Source organism: Choloepus didactylus, chromosome 15 (assembly GCF_015220235.1).
Source record: "Choloepus didactylus isolate mChoDid1 chromosome 15, mChoDid1.pri, whole genome shotgun sequence".
NCBI classification, from domain to species: Eukaryota; Metazoa; Chordata; class Mammalia; order Pilosa; family Megalonychidae; genus Choloepus; species Choloepus didactylus.
Window position 1 is genome coordinate 65,461,010 of NC_051321.1, and position 14,329 is coordinate 65,475,338.

Genomic DNA, 14,329 nt, shown 5'->3' on the forward strand with positions numbered 1-14,329 from the left:
GAGAAAATTCAAAAAACAGGCTACCAAAATGGCTGCATATTTAAGCAGTTCAAAGCAGCACAGTCAGTCCATGCATGGGTTCACTTCTGCAGGACTGTTCATAGTCAAAAGGACAAGGAAGGCAATGAAAACATACAAGTGATTTACTTAGTACTCTGGTCCGATGTGACAGAGTTTGGGGAGGGGTGTGAATGAGGCTGAAGTACCCAGAAGTCTTCAATCCATCTTGCTGGGATTTATATATTTATTCAGTTCTCAAAACATTTTCTTTCTTTGTTCCAAAGTCCTGCCTAATACCTCCTTGATTGTCTTTGGGCTGTACTATGGTGCAGCTTATTTCTATGCCCAAATCAGGAACCACCACCTAGATTATCATGTCAGTATGATACAGGAAGTAGATAGTATCTTTGGCTACTGGTGCCTATGATATCTTACTAATGGAAGCAAACTGTATTATGCTGCAGTGATCAAAATTAGGCAAAGGACAAGGTGTTTTCTCTTTTGTTACACTAGTTCATATTAAACCAACTTTTTTTCATTGCTGTTGTTTTTTGTTGTTGTTGGAATACTTGTCTTCCTACACTTAAGTATATTGTCTTCTAATGCTCCATTAGACCTACTCTTGTGTTAGTTTTATCATTTATAGGTTCTTTTTTTAGACTTTATTAATACAAATGATATATATTAATATAGTTACATATTTTTTATAAAAAATACACACAGCCCAATCATACATCACAAAGTGAACACACCCATGTAACCAAAGACCAGATCAAGAAATAGAATGTTATACCAGCACCCAGAAATGCCCCTCATATACCCAGACAGTAACCCCCCCCACCAAAGATTAGGCTTTGTTTTGTTATAATATATGGGTCAGATTAAATGATCTTAATCAATGGGTGATTTTTGTTGTTGTTGGTCACCATCATTTTATTTTGAAAATTTAATACTACTTTGATACATGCCTTTTTTTTTTCCTATCTTTATTATAGTAGCACATATACAACATAAAATTTCCCATTTTAACCTCTTTCAAGTATACAATTTAGAGGTTTTAATTACATTCACAATGTTGTGTTACCATCCATCACCAAAATTTTTCCATCATCCCAAACAGAAACTGTACCTATTAAGCATTATTTCCCCATTCTCTAACCCCCCCACCCCATATTCTGCAATCTCTTTTCTGTCTCCATAAACTTGCATATTCCAGTTATTTCATTTAAGTGAAATCATACAATATTTGTTTTGTGTCTGACTTACTTCACGTAACATAATGTCCTCAAGGTTCATCCATGTTGTTGTGTGCTTCAGGAGTTCATTTCTTCTTACTGCTGAGTAATATTCCATTGTATGTATATGCCACATTTTGTTTATCCATTCATCAGTTGATGAACAATTGAATTGTTTCCATCTTTTGGCAATTGTGTATAATGCCAATATGAACATTCTTTAATATTCTAGATATCAAACCCTTGTCAGATGTATGAGTTCCAAACACTTTCTCCCATTCCATAGATTATTCTTTTACTTTCATAATAAAGTCCTTTGATGCACGAAAGTTTAATTTGATGAAGTACAATTTATCTATTTACTCTTTTGTTGCTCATGCTTTTGGTGTTGTATTAGGTAATGAATTCTTTAGATATAAGGTCCTGAACTTATTTCCCTATTTTTCTTCTAAATTTTCTTCTGGTTTTAGTTCTTGTATTTAGGTCTTTTGTTACATTTAGAGTTAATTTTAGTGTATGATGTGAGATGGGGTCCACCTTCATTCTTTGCATATGTATATCCACTTTTCACAGCACCATTTGTTGAAGAGACTGTTCATTCCCAATTGAGTGGACTTGGTACCCTTGTTAAAAATCAGTTGGCCATAGATGTGACGGTTTATTTCTGAACTCTCAATTCAATTCCATTAGTCTATATGTCTGTTATTGTGCCAGTTGTACACTGTTTTGATTTCTGTAGCTTTGTAATCAGTTTTTTCTTTCTTTCCTTATTTTTTTTAAGAAATTCCTCCCGAAAATATGGAACACTTCACAAATTTGTGTGTCATTCTTGTGCAGGGACAATGCTAATCTCTATCATTCCAATTTTAGTATATGTGCTGCTGAAGCAAGCACTGTTGTAAGTTTTTAAATTGAGAAATGTGAGGCCTCCAACTTTGTTCTATACTTTTTCAAGATGGTTTTGACCATTTGGGGTCCCTTGCCCATCCATATGAATTTTTTTTTTAATTTTTATTTTAAAATGATTTCAAACATACAAGAAAGTTGCAAATACAATACAAACCCCATACAGAGAACTCCAACACCACCCCCCACCCCCAGATATCCGTATCTACCAAGTTTACATTTTGCTACCTTTGCAGTACCTATCTTTCTCTTTCTTTCCTTCCTTGCTTCCTTCCTCCTTCCCTCCCCCCTTTCTTTCAACTATATCTGTTATCTTTCTGTCAATTATCTATCTACCCATTTATCATCTTCTGAATATTTGAGAGCAGGTTGCATATATCATACTCCTTGAATTCATAACACTTCCATTTACATTTCCTATGAACAAGGATATTCACTTATGTCATTAACTTAACTGCAGTTAATTCAAGAAAATTAATATGGATATAAAGCTTAAATTCTATATTCCAATTTTTCCTTATGCCCCCTTTGAACTTTTCTCCTCCATTCTTAGATCCACACTAGTATCGTATATTGTACTGATTGTCATTAACTCTTAATTAACTTTTTTTAAATTAACTAAATAAAGAAAATTTTTTTTAAAAAAAAAGATATACAATGAAAAAACATTTCAAACAAACCATAACAACGGAGTAAGAAAACGACAACTAACCTAAAATAACTACTTCCAACCTGTTCCTACTCTACCCCAAGAAAATAACTTAATATAGCAACATTTCTGTGAACTTGTTCCTAACTTACCCATCAGAAATTAACAAACCATAGTCATTCCTGGGCATTCCCAGAACGTTAAATTTATCCACGATAGCTTATCTGTTCTTATTGGGTTATCATTCCCCCTTCATTAACTGCTCTCTGTCACTAGTTCCCCTACATTCTACATTATAAACCATTTATTTTAGGAGTCTGTTGTTTAACCTCCAGGTGTTTGTGAATTTTCTAAGTCTCTGATGTTTACTGACTTCTAATTGTATTCCGTTGTGGTCAGAGAATGTCCCTTGAATAATTTCAATTTTTTAAAATTTACTGAGGCTTGTTTTATGTCCCAGCATATGGTCTATTCTGGAGAAAGTTCCATGATCACCAGAGAAGAATGTGTATCCTGGTGATTTGGGATGTGATGTTCTATACATGTCTGTTAAATCAAATTCATTTATCAGATTGTTTAGGTTTTCAGTTTCCTTATTGATCTTCTGTCTGGTTGATCTATCTATAGGAGTGAGTGATGTGTTGACTTCTCCCACAATTATTGTGGAAACATCCATTGCATCCTTTAGTTTTGCCAGTGTTTGTCTCATGTATTTTGTGGCACCATGATTGGGTGCATAAACATTCATGATTGTTATTTCTTCTTGTTGAATTGCCCCTTTTATTAGTATGTAGTGGCCTTCTTTGTCTCTCATAACATCCTTGCATTTAAAGTCTATTTTATCTGAGATTAATATTGCTAATCCTGCTTTGTTTTGGCTGTAGCTTTCATGAAATATTTTTTCCATCCTTTCACTTTCAATTTCTTTATGTCTCTGTGTGTAAGATGAGTCTCTTGTATGCAACATGTTAATGGTTCATATTTTTTGATCCATTCTGCCAATCTATATCTTTTAATTGGGAAGTTGAATCCATTTACATACAATATTATTACTGTGAAGGCATTTCTTGAATCAGCAGCCATTTTATCCTTTGGTTTATGTTTGTCAGATATATTTTTTCCCTCTCTCTCTTAATGTCCTCTAATGAATCAATATTGAATCTCTTTACTACTGAACCTTTCTCCATATTTCTTTTTCCTTTCTTTGTTTCTCTGTCTGTAGGGCTCCCCTTAGTATCTGAAACAGGGCAGGACTTTTAGTAGCAAAATCTCTCAGCATTTGTTTGGCTGTGAAAAATTTAAGCTATCCCTCAGATTTGAAGGGGAGCTTTGCTGGGTGAAGTATTCTTGGTTGGAAATTTTTCTCTCTCAGAATTTTAAATGTGTCATGACACTGCCTTCTCGCCTCCATGGTGGCTGCAGAGTAGTCACTACTTAGTCTTCTGTTGTTTCCTTTGTGGTGAATTGCTTTTCTCTTGCTGCTTTCAGAACTTGCTCCTTCTCTTCAGTATTTGACAGTCTGATCAGAGTATGTCTTGGGTTTATTTGGATTTATTCTATTTGGAGTTTGCTGGGCATTTATGCTTTGTGTATTTGTATTGTGTAGAAGGTTTGGGAAGTTTTCCCCAACAATTTTTTTGAATACACTTTCTAGATCTTTACCCTTCTCTTCCCCTTCTGGGACACCAATGAGTCTTATACTTGGACGTTTTATTTTATCTATCATATCCCTGAGGTCCGTTTTGATTTTTTCAATTTTTTTCCCCATTCTTTCTTTTGTTCTTTCATTTTCCATTCTGTGGTCCTCGAGGTCGCTGATTCGTTCATTGTTCAGCTTCCACTAGTCCCTGTACTATGAGTATCCAGAATCTTTTTAATTTGGTCAACAGTTTGTTTTCTTTCCATAAGATCATCTATTTTTTTATTTACTCTTGCAATTTCTTCTATATGCTCTTCTAGGGTCTTCTTCATGTCCTTTATATCTTGTGCCATGCTATTCTTCATGTCCTTTATATCTGTGCCATGTTCTCATTGTTTGTCTTTAGTTCTTTGATTAATTGCTCCAAGTACTGTGTCTCCTCTGATCTTCTGATTTGGGTGTTTGCGTTTGGGTTATCCATATTGTCTGGTTTTATCATATGCTTTAAAAGTTTCTGTCGTTTCTGGCCTCTTGGCATTTGCTTCACTTGATAGGGTTCTTTTAGGATATGTAGGATTATTCAAAGAAGAATCTCTTAATTTGTCAGATCTACACCTTGGCAGGCATACACTTTCTCTAACTAAACAGCAGATGGCATCTCCGAGTCATCTATTCCCCTCAAGTCAGTTCTCCCCAACTTGGTCTTTGTGGTGTGTGGGGGTCTGATTCTTGTGGGGTCCAATTGGTGCACCAAGTTTGGGTGTGTTGTTGGTGCTGTCTGCCCTGAATGTGGGGTGTGTGTCTGAGCGGTTAGGGAGGGAGGGCAGCTTTAACAATCAAATCTCCAAGGTGTTCTTGGAGATTTACAGCTGTTGCAAAAGTCTAAACCTTCATTTCAGTCTTGCCACAGACTGTCTCTGCTGCTGACCCAGAAGTCTTTGGTATTGCTGTATGGTCCCTGGGATTTCCAAGTGGGTCCCTCTTCCAAGCTGTGACCTTCTAGGGCCTTTGCTGAGGGAAGGTTGTGCTACGTCACAAGTGCGTGCCATCCCTCAAGGGAAGTTCTGGGCCAACAGGCTGTGTAGGTGCTTTCCCAGCCTGCTGAAAGGATGGCTGACTAGGGCATGTTAATTTCCCCCTTTTCGCACAGCTCTGTCTTCCCAGCTCCGGGACAATTAGCTGTGGTGCACGAAAGGCTATTGTCCATGCCCGATATTGTGGTGTGTACGTGTGTTCTTGCTGGAAACACTTCCTGTCACACTGGGTTTTTTGGTGCGGCTCTGGGCTGTGGCTCCGGCGCCGGGCAGGAGCGTTCCTAGCCCGCCAGGAAGATGGCTGCAAGGAGCATGGTTTTTTCCCCTTTTGGCTCACCTCTGCCTTCCTTGCTCCGAGACAATTGGCAGTGGGCGCGCGAAAGGCTATCTTCCACACCAGATATTGAGGCATTTGCACAGCCTGTTCCTGCTGCGCTTCACTCTGTGGTTCTCACTGCCGTATCTGCAGCTGCTTTTGGGTTTTTTTAAAAAAGAACTAGTCTGCCTCCAAACGCCACCCCTTGGTTTTCCCATACTGCAGTGCGGCTGCTGGATATTCAGAGGCTTACTCACTCGTTTCAGAATGCAGACTCCCAGTTTCACCAAGTGCACGGTCCCTGTGGATTTAGCAGACCTTGCCCCACTGGTGCATAGCTGGAACTGGTGTTCTGGGTCACTTTCTGGCTTTTATCTAGTATTTTTCACAGAGGTATTTTTTTGCCCTGTCTCCCCTAGCCACCATCTTAGGTTCTCCAGCCCTTCCAGATGAATTTGATGTTTGACTTTTCCATTACTGCAAAGAAAGCTGTTGGAATTTTGATTGGGATTGTGTTGAATCTGTGAGTTGCTTTGGGTAGTACTAGTATCTTAATGATACTAAGTCTTTCAATCCATGAACATGGAATATTTTCCCATTTATTTAATTCTTTAATTTCTTTCAGCAATGTTTTGTAGTTTTTCCATGTAGAAGTCCTTTTCAAACTTGGTTAAATTTATCCCTAGGTATTTGGTTCTTTTAGTAACTATTGTAAATGTGCTTTTTTTCTTGATTTTCTTTTCAGCTTGATCATTGGTGACCTAGAGAAACACCAATAATTTTTGTGTGTTGATCTTTTACCTTACCACTTTGTTGGATTCATTTTTTAGATCCCATAGACTTCTTGTAGATTTTTCAGGATTTCTCACATGATTATTGATAAACTCAAAAGTAATCTCTCTTTGGTATGACAGACACTTATTATGAGTGTTGCTTGTGTTTCTAACCCATATCTTCTGTGGAGCTCAGACATTTTGTGGAGCTAAGTTCCCTGCTCCCCTTGGCATCTTATATTACCCGTACTTTTTTGTTTGCATGTTTTAAAAATTGTATAGACATTATAGAAACATATAACTTTCAAATTCAAACATACTAATCTCACCCTCTGCCCAGAGATAATCATGTTTGGCCATTTTGGATATCCTCAACTAAGAATTAGGATGTTAAAACTTTCAATTAAAGATAATGACAACCATTGTCATGTGTTGAGCAGAAGAGTGATAAGGCAAAAACTGATTATTCTACCACTTTCTAAATCTCAGCAGAATTTGGTTAAATAAACTTGGGGTCATTTTAAAGCAGAATCTGCTCAGAATCATTTTCCTCTTCCTTACATTTGAAATAAAACATGTAGCTCAATTCTTCATGCATGTTTGGATCCAGGATTAGAAAGTTTAAAGAAGATATCTAGGAACTTGCTTAAAAATTGCCAAGCAAAGATAATTTCCTCTAAATTCTGCATTTATAATATTTGTTGTATCAATAAATCTTTTTGTTAATAACTATACATATATATATATGTGATATGTGTTTAAAATGTAAATTTTATATGAATATCTATTTATACATATAATATGTAAGTATATAAATTTAATGGTGAAATCTTTTGTCATTGTAAACCTGATGTGTAAAAACTGATATCTAGATTGAATTTATATTTTCACTAGTGAAGTTGAGCATCTTTATGTATTTATTAGCTATTTGAATTCCATGTATTTGCTATTCATGACCATATTTGGGTTAGTTTTTCTTTTGCTTTTTTAAAGTATGACTTCTATGGTATAATCTGCCATTATCTATTGCTAAAGTTTCTTTCGACTGCTTGCTTGACTGTTAATTTTGCAAAAAAAAAAGAAAAAAGAAAAGAAAAGAAAAAAAAAAAGGTTGAAATTCTTAGCAGGTCATACCCATCAGTTATTTTTTATACAGCTTTGGAGATTTTTGATCTGCTGAGGAGAGCTATTCATCCTAATATTTTAAAAAGTGCTTTTTATTGTCTTTCCATGCTTTTACAATTTTTTTCCCTGTATAGATCTGTTAATGAGCTTGTAATTTTTTTCTTTGATTTAAATTTCCACTTCAATTTCCATGTACACATTTTGTTGACACACTGTTGCGTCAGCCCATTAGAACAGAATATTGTTAGGCTGGTAGTACACTCTTGATTTGCATGGCTTTAGAGAACAGTTTTAAATTTTGAAGGCCAATTCCCCCTCATTTATTTAAAAAATATAAAAATTTTTTTGACTTGAGGCTCATTTGCTCTTCTATATGAACCTTAGAAGCAAGTTAAATTTATATATTTTGGGGTAGGGATTGGCAGCTAGAATGGACATCTTTTAATGTTTAACCTTCTTATCTAGGAATCTGGCCCTGTTCCTCAAACTAGACTTTCTTTTTAACCTCCTCTTTATTTTTATAATTTTATTCTTATGTCTTTTGCATCTTTCACTCTTTTTTTGCCCCCCACACCCCCCTTTTTTTTTTGCCTCCCACCCCTCACTCTTTTTAAATAGCTTTACTGAGATACAATTAAATGCATCTTTCTTAAGGTATCCTTTCTTGCTATGTTTAATTCAAACTTCTGTTTAGATATTGCTGGTATATTTTAAAAGTATTGAGTCATTTTATCTATGTGCAGCCATCTATTTTTCTCTTTTAAAAAATCTATTAGATTTTGATTCTCTTGAATTTTCTAGAAAGAGAAGTATATCTGTAAGAAATAATTGTCTTCCAATTTTATTACCACTTGTTTCTTTTTTAACACATTGTCTATTGGATCTAGATTCTCTCCTTTAATCCTAGTATTCAAAAGCAGTAGGATGATTAGCCTTTGTATAATTCAAATATCTGCAAGTACCAGCAAATATCAAAATAGTAATTCTGATGCAACAAACAGAATACTGTGTTCAAATATAACATTTATGAAATCTACATACCAGTAAGAGAAGTTAGTGATTATAGTGGAAAAATATTTAAATGCCGGCATACCATTCAGTAACTCAGTGAACAGAGATGATATTCTGGTACATTTTCCTCTGTTTCTAGAAGTGAAGAAAGAAGATAGAAAGCTGTTTAAATACTTTGATTTTGTGTTGCTTATATAAATATATTCTGACTAGAAGCATAATATGTCTGCTATAGCAAAAAACCTCTTGGTCTTTGAATATCTTATATCCATGAACTTCATCTCATATAGCAATATGGGAAAACTGTTATCTACAGTTGGTGCCTATGAAATTGCTGCACTAACTCTGTTTCTGAGAAGTCTGCTCTTCTTTCTCCTCTAATTTTCCCCCCAATACTTATACTTTTAATTCCTCTTCCTCCTTCTCCTCCTTCATTGTGGTAACACATATATACAGCACAAAATTTGCCATTTTCATGTGTATAATTCAGTGACATTATTCACAACATTATGCTACCATCACCACAAACAGAAATTCCGTACTGTTTGAGCAATACCTTCATATTCACTTCTCCCCTCAGTCCCTGGTAGCTTCTAATTTGCTTTTTGTCTCTATGAATTTGCTTATTCTAGATGTTTCATACAAGTGGACTCATGCAATATTTGTCCTTATGTGCCTTGATTATTTCAGTATCTGTTTGAATCCCTGATTTCAATTCCTTCTGGTACTGAAATGCAATACCCAAATTCCCAATTCCTAGGAATGGAATTGCCAAGTTATATGTTAATTTTATTTTTAACTTTTTGAGGAACTTTCAAACTGTTTTCTACAGCAGCTGTACCATTTATATTCCCACCAACAGTGAATGAGGGTTTCAATTCCTCCACATTCTCACCAGTTATTTTCCAGTTTTTAAAATAATGGCCATCCTTGTAGATGTGAAGTGGTACCTAACTATGGTTTTGATTTACATTTCCCTAATGGCTGATGATATTGAGCATCTTTTCTTATAGTTATTGGTCATTGTATATGTGCCTGTTTGAATGTATTATGTCCCCCCAAACGCTGTTATCTTTGATGTAATCTTGTGTGGACAGACGTTATCAGTGTTGATTAGACTGTAATTCTTTGAGTGTTTCTTTGGAATGCCCCCCACCCAGCTGTGGGTGATGACTCTGATTGGATAATTTCCATGGAGATGTTACTCCACCCATTTGGGGTGGGTCTAAGTTGAGTCACTGGAGCCATATAGATGAGCTGATGGACAGGGGGAACTCAGTGCAGCTGTGAGTGACATTTTGAAGAGGAGCTACAGCCAAGAGGGACACTTTGAAGAAAGCACAGGAGCTGTAGATGAGAGACAGTTTGAAGATGGCCATTGAAAGGAGACTCTTGCTCTGGAGAAGCTGAGAGAGGACAAATATCCCAAGTGCAACTAAGAGTGACATTTTTGAGGAACTGCAGCCTAGAGAGGAACGTCCTGGGAGAAAGCCATTTTGAAACCAGAACTTTGGAGCAGACGCCAGCCACATGACTTCCCAGCTAACAGGTTTTCTGGACACCATGGGCCATCCTCCAGTCAAGGGACCGATTGCTGATTTGTTACCCTGGACACTTTATGGCCTTAAGATTGTAACTCTGTAACCAAATAAACCCCCTTTTATAAAAGCCAACCCATCTCTGGTGTTTTGCATTCTGGCAGCATTAGCAAACTAGAACAGTATATCTTTGGGAAAAATGTCTATTCAAGTCCTTTGCCCATTTTTAATCAGTTTATTTGTCTTTTTGTTGAGTTATACAAGTTCTTTATATATTCTGGATATTAATTCCTCGTCAGATGTGTGGTTTCCAAATATTTTCTTCCATTCTGTAGGTTATCTTTTCACTTGCATAATAATGTTTTTTGACATGAAAAAAGTTTTAAATTTTGGTTAAGTCTAATCTATTGGTTTTTTTTCTTTTCTTACTCGTGTTTTTTAAATGTCATCTAAGCATCCAAGAACCCATTGCCAAATCCAAAGGCATAAAGATTTGCCCCTATGTTATCTCCAAAAAATGTCATGGTTTTAGCTCTTATATTTTGGACCTTTATCCATTTTGAGTTAATTTTGTATATGATGTGAATAGGAGTTCAACTTCATTCTTTTGCTTGTGGATACACAGCACCATTTGTAGAAGGGATTATTCTTTCCCACTGCATAAACTTGTCACCCTTATTGAAAATCAACTGGCCACAGAAAAGTGGACCTATTTCTGACTCTCAATTTTATTCCATTGTTCCATGTGTCTAGTCTTATGCCAATACCATGCTCTTGTGATTATTGTATCTTTATAGTAAGATTTGAAGTGGGATGCATGAGTCCTCCAACTTTGTTCTTCTTTTTCAAGATTGTTTTGTTTTTTTGGAGCACCTTACTCCACATTTGGAATCCATATTAATTTGAGGTTTGGCCTTTCCATTTCTGCAAAGGAGGCTGCTAGAGGTTTTTTAATCAAGGTTGCAGTGAATCTATAGTTCTCTTTGGGTAGTACTGATATCCTGACAATTTTAAATCTTCTACAGTGACATCTTTACTTTATTTCAACAGTATTTTGTAGTTTTCATTGTACAGTTTCCACTAGTTTTTACTGCTTAGTAATGAAACATCTAGATCTATTCCAACAGAGAGCCAGAGGTCATCTAGAACGTGAGAGGTTATCACTCTTGATCCTGGTCTAACCTGCCTTAAGAACTCTCCATGAGGGATCAGACACCCAGGGTAGTGAATCTCCCTGGCAATGTGGAATATGACTCCTGGGGAGGAATGTAGAGCCGGCATCGTGGGATGGAGAACATCTTCTTGACCAAAAGGGGGATGTGAAAGGAAATGAAATAAGCTTCAGTGGCAGAGAGATTCCAAAAGGAGACGAGAGGTCACTCTGGTGGGCACTCTTATGCACAATATAGACAACCCTTTTTAGGTTCTAATGAATTGGGTTAGCTGGTGGTGCATACCTGAAACTATCAAACTACAACCCAGAACCCATGAATCTTGAAGACAATTGTATAAAAATGTGGCTTATGAGGGGGGACAGTGGGATTGGGGGGGCCACGGGGATCACACTCCCCTTTGTCTAGTTTGTGGATGGATGAGTGGAAAGGTGGGGGAAGGAAACAAACAAACAGGCAAGGGCGCCCAGTGTTCTTTTTTACTTTAGTTGCTCTTTTTCACTTTAATTATTATTTTGGTTATTTTTGTGTGTGTGGTAATGAGGGTGTCAGGGATTGATTTTGGTGATGAATGTACAACTATGTAATGGTACTGTGAACAATTGAATGTATGATTTGTTTTGTATGACTGTGTGGTATGTGAATATCTCTCAATAAAATGAATATTTTTTTTTTAAAAAAAAAAGAACTCCCCATGAGGAACTTAAATTGCTCCCCCCACCCAGACCAGGTTATCAGTAATAGTTTAAAATGTAATTTTCAGAGTTATTCATAGATAAACTGTTGAAGTAGAATTATTTATAATCCTGGACTAGGTCATAGAAATATTAAGAATTGTTTTCCTAATGATTGTTAAACTGATCAGGTTTCTAGCTCCACCTCTTCTTTAAAGTGCTATCCCAAAGGTCACCAATACCTTAACTGCTCCCCCCCACCCACACACACAAATTTCAGTCCTCATAACCTTTCTTCAGCAGTTCAAACTATCAGTTACACTCCCTCTTCTGGGAAGCTCATCCTTTGCTTGGTTTCTGTAACTTGGCTTTCCCCATCAGTCTTCAGCTGTTTCCCCTCAGTCAACTTGTCTCTAATATGCCTTCCTAGGGCAGCTTGTCTATGGCCTCCTCTTCATTAGTCCCCAGTGTACTAGTTACTACCATATGCTGCCACTTCCTACTTGAGCGTGGCATATAGGAAGTAGAGAGGGAACCAAGAGTGACACCTGGTGGTACGAGCTCTGGGGAGGTACTGACTCGAGCTACATCTTGAAAACAGTGCAAGCATTATTTTATTACAGAGGTTCCAGAAACAGAACCAACTATATATAATAATTTAATAAAGGGGGTTTTATAATCACAGTAATAATTTGGTGTCAATGCCATTTTCAGAATTCTTCCTTAATTAACATCCTTGCCTCTGGATCCTGGTTTCCAAAAACCTTAGAATTGCCTTTGTACAGTCTCTTCTCTCCTGATAAACCCCTTTTTTAGTCCTTGAGGAAGAGTCTCCCCCATGAAATCTTCCCACTCTCTGTGAACAAGAAGAGTCTGGGCCTACTTTGTAGCCTTTCTTAATAGCCTATTCATACATACTCCTTATAATAACTTATATTCCCCACCTAACAATATTACAATAGAAAAATGTGTTGTTAACATTTTCTTCATTCATGGAAATAATTTTATACATTCAATTTTGTGTATCTTTTTTTCACTTACAATATTACTTAAGCAGCTTCCCAAGTTATTACAAATAATTTACTTTGTGTCATAATTAAACAAAACAACCTCTTGTTAACCCGTAAGTATTTTAGACTTGCTCTTGGCTTCTGTTGTATCTAAATTCACGTATTTTTGATTTTGATTAATTTATTTAGGATGATATCTAATCTTTAATATTCATTGAATATTTATTGTCCCATAGATGAAGTACTTCAAAAAGGAATTAAAACAAATAATTCAAGTAAAAGTATCAAATGACTTAGTCTAGGAGTTTAACTGAAAGGAGAGTTTGTTTGTTTGTGTGTTTGTTTGTTTTTCTTTTACAAGAATTTCCCCCATTGTTATGCAGGTTATATAGGGGCTTACTTTTTTGCTCTTACATCATTTCCAACAGTGGCCTGTTTTTTTAAATCTCTGGAAGTCCATACTTTACAGCCAGGTGTCTGTTTTTAGCTTGTCCCTTGAGCTACTGATCTAGTGACTTTATTCTAGAACTTGTCTTCCATTGTTGATGGGTGTGAGTACCAAGTCCCAAGCTTATGCTGAGAGAAGAATACATAGTGACCCCAAATTTGCAAGTACCATAGAATTTTTTCTGGTTGAGGTGAAATTCATATAACATAAAGTTAACAATTTTAAAGTGAACAATTCAGTGGCATATAGTATATTCACAAAGTTGTGCATCCAACCTCTATCTATCTAGTTCCAAACATTTTTGTCACTCCAAAATAAAATCCCATATTCTTTAAGCGGTTCAGTTATTCCCCTTCCCCCCGTTCCTGCACCCTAGCAACAACCAATCTGCTTTGTTTTCCTGTGGATTTAATTATTCTCAAATATTCATAGAAATATTTTTGGCATTTTATCTTGAAATAATTTCACTTATTGAAAAACTGCAAGAATAGTAAAAAGAACTCCCATATACTATTCACCCAGATTTCCCAAATGTAACCTTTTACCACATTTGCTTTGCTTTCCTCCTTCCTTCTTTGCCCTCTCCTCCCTTCTGAACACTTTGTGATTGTAAGCTACATTACAGCCACGATGCCCCTTTCCCCTTAAACGCTTTAGTGTGTTTTTCATAAAAACAAGAACATTCTCTTACTTAACCACAGAACAATTATCAAAATCTTACATAACACAGTACAACTGTTAACATAGATACAGTAAAATTTTCAGGTCTTCTTTAGATTTTTCCAGTTTTCCTTTTAAT

At 36.1% G+C, this 14,329-nt stretch overlaps 1 protein-coding gene, 1 long non-coding RNA gene and 1 other non-coding gene across 6 annotated transcripts in view; 1 reads left to right on the plus strand and 2 right to left on the minus strand.

Moving 5' to 3' along the window:
- Positions 1 to 14,329, plus strand: part of TET1 (tet methylcytosine dioxygenase 1) — a 144,727-nt gene that overhangs the window by 91,026 nt on the left and 39,372 nt on the right. The window lies entirely within an intron of this gene.
- The window catches only part of LOC119510853, a 156,282-nt gene that overhangs the window by 85,164 nt on the left and 56,789 nt on the right, over positions 1 to 14,329 (minus strand). Inside the window, exon 4 of one of the 2 annotated variants that reach the window (XR_005212048.1) lies at positions 8,771 to 8,823. This is a non-coding gene — a long non-coding RNA (uncharacterized LOC119510853). Of the gene's footprint in view, positions 1 to 8,718; positions 8,824 to 14,329 lie in introns of both variants that reach the window. The other variant, XR_005212047.1, reaches the window with a different exon arrangement.
- LOC119511037 lies at positions 2,028 to 2,129 on the minus strand. The gene has a single exon (XR_005212126.1). It is a non-coding gene; the product is annotated as a U6 spliceosomal RNA (small nuclear RNA).